General features: G+C 36.3%; 1 pseudogene; it reads right to left on the reverse strand.

The window, feature by feature from the left end:
- Positions 1-1809: 1809 nt before the first annotated feature.
- LOC119515433 lies at positions 1810-6157 on the reverse strand (annotated as a pseudogene).
- Positions 6158-6468: the final 311 nt, after the last annotated feature.

Consider the following 6468-nt stretch of genomic DNA (forward strand, 5'->3'; position numbering starts at 1 on the left):
GTAGCATTTAGATTTTCTCTTTCTTTTTGTGTCAGTACTGGCAAGTTGTATTTCTTTGTAGGACTTTGCCCTTTCTATCAAACTTGCCCAATTTATTGACACAAAAGTGTCTTATTTATTACCTTTTCAATATCTGTATAATCTCTAGTAATATCACTCTTGTCACACCTGATGTTGGTAATTTGTCTTTTTTTCTTGGTTACTGTTTCTAAGGGGTTATCAATTTCATTAATCTTTTCAATAAACCAATTTTTGGCTTTGTTCATTTACCTATTGGGCATATATAAAATTAATGTCTGTTCTAATGTTTATTATTTTCCTCCTTCGACTTCTGAGTTCGATTGAATGTTCGATTTTATAATGCTTGAATGGAAGGTCAGATAACAGCTTTTCAGCCTTTCTTCTTAAAATATTGAGTTTTCTCCCAAGCAATGCTTTAGTCAAACCACAAACATTTTTATATATTATTATCTTATTTATTACTCAGTTTTAACTATTTCCTGGTTTCCATTTTGATTTGTCATTAATTTATTAATTATTTAGAATCATTTTGTTTAGTTTCCAAACAATTAAGGATTTTCTGTTTTTCCCATGTTTCTTTGATATCTATCTTAATTCCACTGTGTTCAGAGACATGCTCTGAGCATTTTTAATACTTTGAAAATTGTTGAACAAGATAAGATCTATTTTGAAAGATGTTCTATGTACACATGAAAATAATTTGGATTCTGTCATATTGTTAAAATGTTTTAGATATGCTAACTTGGTCGCATTTGTTAATTGTGTGGTTTAGATCTCTCTATATTTACTTAACATGTTTCTACTTATTTTAACAGTTATTGAAAGAGGTATGTTGAATTCCCTCACTGTGATTATGATTTATTTATTTCTCAGTTAAGATCTGTCAGTTTTTGTTTGCTATATTTTGAGGATTTATCACTGGGTTTTCACATTTAGAACTGCAATATCTTCCTGTTTGATTGACCTCTGCATCATTATGAAATGTATGTTTTTGTCTCACATCTTAAATCTACTTTGTCTGACATTAGAAAAACTGTACTGACTTTCTTTGGTAGAGTGTGTTCTCAATCCTATTACTCAATTTCTTACATCCTATATTAAAAGTGTATTTCTTTTTTTTCCTGAATGATCAAAAATGCCTTTAAAAAGTTTTTTCTTGACTTCATTAAATATACAGAATAAAAAAATGGCATCAGCTCATTTGTGAGACATCAACCAGATTTTCCTTACACTGTCTTAAAATTTAAAGATCAGTTTCCCCAGAGGGTGTGCAATGCATCATAAAATGGTCTTTTATGAGGGTAGGAAGGGTTGGGCAGGATGGAATACTAAATTTTGCAATTACAGACAAGCAAGACTGTTATCCAATCTAGTATAATTTGTATACATTTGTATGACTTAGAAAAAAGAAAGCAATCATTTGTGACAAACCTAAAAAGCTTGACATACTTATGATCTTTTATCTTTTTTTTTTTTTTTGGTGGCAGGAATTATAATTATTATATAATTATACCATGTGGGCCATTTGAAGGTGGCAAAAGTTTGCCACTGAACATCACGCTCCACCCTAGTAAAATATAATTCCAATTGAATTGAGGATGGATACCTTACCTTAACATGCAAAGGAAAATTATGTCAGTGCAAAATGTGGACTAAATTGCTTTCAGGAAGAAAATTTTAAAAACTGTTATGGATTGAAAAAGGGAATTTTCCTCCCTGGTTTGGAATCCTCCCAATTTAAGGCAGAACACATCCATTCTAATTTCTGCAGTTAAAAGCTTTCTCTGCTTATTTAGTTTTCTCCTCTGAGTTCAACCACTGCTGAATTCTTTTGGCACAACTTTGTGCGGTGGAATTAATGATAGACAGGATGAAGTAACACATCATGACAGCAACCAACCCCTTAAACATCCAGGACAACCGGTTTTCTCCCTGTGGGGTGCCCATTTCGCTTTTGTGGTGAAGCTTTTGCTGCTGAGCTTCCAGGTATTCCTGGAATGGCTTCTGCGGAGAAGGACCAATGCCAGGGACACACCAGTGAAAGCAACCATCTGCATCACCAGGTGTGGTTTTTTTCTTTTCCACGATGATCTTATTTTTATTTGAGAAAATGAATACCTGCATACAAGTAGATTTGATTATGGGCATTTTATATTTTATTCTATATGTTTCAGTACTTTTTAATTTTTTGACACTGGACATGTCACACTTTACATTGAAAGAAAAACATACATTAAGTCAATAATATTTGCATTTATGCATAGAAAAAATATGAAAGGATATACATCATAATGTAAGAGTGGTTACTTCATTACTTCCTAGCATTAAGATTTTTCTGTTTTTTTTTTTTTGCTTTTTTTGTATATTCTCAATTTCTTGTGGTAAGCACATATTAATTTTATAATCAGAAACAAAGAAAACAAGTTATTTCAAACATAAATCCCAGATTTCAGCAAACCATTAGGTGCCTGCAGATAATTGGGCCCATTAAAATGTATGCTTCTAACTTGATTTGCGCTGTCCCTTATAACTCTTAGACAATAATTTAATGACCTCTTGTTAATGCCCAGTTAAAAATGATATCTTGTCTTTCAAATATTCTTCAGTTATCTCATCATGCATCTCCAACCCAGCTGAAGAATCACTTCTTATTTTGATGTGAAAATGGATGTCATCCCGTGTGCCCTCAATTTTTTTCTTCTTTCCTCAAATCTCTCTTTGCAAGTTAACTTTTCTCTCTGTCATCTGTCAAGAATGATTTATGTATTTTTTGAAATTTTTTGAAAATGAATTCAAGAATTTCATTTTTTTTTAACCTGGTGCTCTTCCTACCAAAATTAAGGAGATAATCCAGGAAGAAAATAAGGAGTGTGGTACATTCAATTATGTACCCCAATTTAGACATGTTCTTAATCTTAATCCACGTTCCTGTGGTTGTGAACCTATTGTCAATAGGACCTTTTAAAGATTATTTTTCATGAAGGTGTGGTCCAACTGAATGAAGTTGGAGCTTAATCATGATGACTGGAGTCTTTACAAGCAGAAGAAATTCAGACACAGAGACAGAAAGCCATGAGGAGGAACTGGGAGCAGGAATCCAACAGAACCTGACAAATGCAGCCAAGCTGCTGGAACATTCTGCAGCCAGCCTGAGGCATTTTGTCTGTCTCTCTTCCATCCACCTGGCTGTTACTTTTTGTTTCCCACTTCTTCCTGAAGACTGGCTGCCAGTGATCTTAGATCCTGGACTCCTCCGTCACATGGCAAGGCACATGGTGGTGCTGCTAGTCTCTCCCTTTTCTTCCAGGTTTCTTTGCTTTCAGCTTCTTGCTTCAGTGGCTTTCCACTATGTTTGCTGAATGTTATTATAATGAAGATTTTCTGGATATGCATTTTAATTATTGCTTTTCTGATTACAGTTGCATCAAAGAAGATCCAGAAAGGTACAAGGAAGTGTCCACATGTTATTCCAGTCAGATAAAATAGAAGATTTGGAATTTAAGTACAGGCCAAAATTCCCAAAATCCAACTTTCTGTACTAGGTTTCGAACTGCCAGATTAGTCTGGGAGGCAAAGTCTTGTGCAGCCTCTGCCTGTTCCAGCATCTCTTCAAATTCCTGATACTCTTCATCATCTCGTTTATCACCTGAGAGGTGAGCTGAACTTGCCATGAAATCTGGAGGCCGCTCTCCTATTGCTGTCCCAGTACTCCACATGCAGGCCTCAGTCCTAACTTTTGAGATGATGCTCCACAAAGAAATGGTTCCTTCATTGCCCACTTCATCTGGACAAATAATCTGATCAGGATAGGGTGGTTCATGGAAATTCACTGAATTGCATTCATAAGCAGCTAATGTAACTGAAGCTATACGTGAACCGAGATAAAGCAGAAAGATATGCAGCCCTGTTTCAAGCCCAACAGAAGACAAAATTCCTAAACCTATTTAGCAATCATACAAAAGAAATTGTTTCTCTATACATTGCACACACTGTTGATGTGCTCCTCAACATAACACATAGTTATAAGTATGGCAAGCAGAAGTAAAATGATACCACAATGAACTGACGTTGCCATACTTTTGAAGTCCATTCCTTCAAGATTACTAGTATTTCCAGAGAAAAATACTGCAAGGTAATGAGTGGCTGTCTCCACAGGACAATATTCTGCCTTTCTTCCTGATCCCACCCCCCTCATTCAGTGTAGAGGGGTCTGTGAAGTTTCCATTATGTTGCTCCTTGTTCATTGCTACACATCTCTGATCACACTTTTGTACATTCTCTGCCACTTCATAGAGCAGTTATTCTTGAGGAGCCGCTCTGACCCCAGGTTCTTCGGGTCTCAGGATCCTTGAAGCATTCCTCTCAGAATCCTGATCAACTCACACCTGCTGCTGGGCTTTAGCCAACCGGACTAAAGTGTATTTCCTTTAAGTAACATACTATTATTTTTTTATTTAATATGATTAATTAGTCCCAGATTTTTAGTTTGAGTATTTAATTTATTTATTCTTAATGTAGTGACTGATATAGTGGGCTTATAGATACTGTATTAGCTTCCTAGGGCTGCCATAACAAAGCAGCACAAACTGGGTGGCTTAAAACAACATACATTTATTTTCTCACAGTTCTGGAGGTCAAAGTCTAAATCAAGGCCATTAGCAAGTAATATATTGTATTATAACATATATATTGCATACAATTTTATATACATTCTAGCTCTATCCCCTGGAAGACTTCAAAGTAGAGACACTTCCTTAGCAATGAGCTCATCTAGCACCAAGATCTCAGTTCTTAAATACCATTATCTGCTAATAGAAACTAGGGTCTTTGAAGAAATGATTGGCTCCAGGGCTGGGACAGGGAAGTACAAGATGAGCCTGTAAATAAGAAAGTACACAAAGAAGGAAAGCAACATTCTGTTGTAGTTATCTATTGCTGCTTGAGAAACCATCCTGAAACTTAGTTTTTGAAACAATATATTAGTACTTCTCTTGGTTGTGTAGGCTCACTGGCCTCAGCCGGGTGGTTCTTGCTTGGGATCTCTCAAGGAATCACAAGCAAATGGCAGCTGGTGCCGGCATCATCTGAAGGCTAGTTGTCACTTATATGACTGGTAATTGATGATGACTATTGTGTAGGACCTCAGCTGGGGATGAGTACATATGTGTGTCCTTTCCATGCGGCCTGAGATTCTCACTGAGTAGTTCCTGGATTCTGAGAGGAAGCATTCTAGCAGCAAGGGTTCAAAAAGAACAAGGCAGAAACTACAACACTTCTTAGGACTTAGCCTTGGAAATAAAATGGTACTGATTACCAAGATCCAAATTCAGTATTGAAGGGTACTATACAAGTGTGTATATACAGGAGGTATATATACACCTTTGGATTTTAGATAAAAGAGTTTGCCCTTTGGTTTCCAATGACTTGCATTCCTTCCACAGGCAAGATGTACTAATCTACCACCATGACCTCCCAAATCTCATTTGAGGCAATATCAGGCTCAGGACTAATGTTCAGGAGCAGATTCAGGTCCTTGGATATGATTCTGCCTGCACACTTCTTAAAGTGCAATTTAATCTGAAGTCTATGAACTAAAGAAATATTTGTCCTCCTAAGTAAAACAGAGATACTATAATCAACACTCTTCTTAAAAAAAAGGGGGGCAGGGGGTCAACAGTACACATAATTGTCACTGAACATCAGAAGTCAGCCAGGCACATGCTGAGAGTTTCTTCATTAGGGTCCTATTTGATTTCCTGAAGTTGTTTTGGGTGGCCCTCTTGGTTCTACTTTCTGAACTTTGCCTCTTCCTTCTGAGTCAATGCCTGTAACAACTAGCCTTTTTTTTTTTTTTTTTTTTTTTTTTTCTGCAACTGAATAGCTTTTCAGCATGCATCCTGCCTACAGGAAGGTGGGGAACCTAAGGAACTCTTTTCATCTTGTAAATTTTTGTCACTCTCCATCAAAAATAATGAATTTCCTTTAAAATCTTTATAGGGTACTTTTATGGCAAATTATAATTACACTCCATTAGTCAAAATTCATACCCACCTACCTCTTCAGGATGGGATTTTTTCAACCTCAGGGCATCTGTGAGGCTGCTGTGAGGCAGCACCATGAAGATTCTCAGAAGCATTTTTGTTTAGCTGAAAGAATGCATGAAACATTGCCTTACATCTTTCTGAGGTCTCAATAGAAAATCTTATAACTACTCCCTTGACCTGAACTTTACCTTGAGGTCACATTTTACCTGTAATGAAATGGAGTTGGCCTCTACCCTGGGTCCATTTCTTACTTTGAGAGTACACATTTCCAAATATTTATCTGAGAAGGCCAGGAGGGGCTCCGGAGTAAGAAACACTAGTTTAGATAAAATATGAACTGACTTTAACTGATTGACCTTATATTACAAGACCAGAACCACATATTGTAAATTTAAGTATTACC

Source organism: Choloepus didactylus, chromosome 1, assembly GCF_015220235.1.
Source record: "Choloepus didactylus isolate mChoDid1 chromosome 1, mChoDid1.pri, whole genome shotgun sequence".
Taxonomy (NCBI): domain Eukaryota; kingdom Metazoa; phylum Chordata; class Mammalia; order Pilosa; family Megalonychidae; genus Choloepus; species Choloepus didactylus.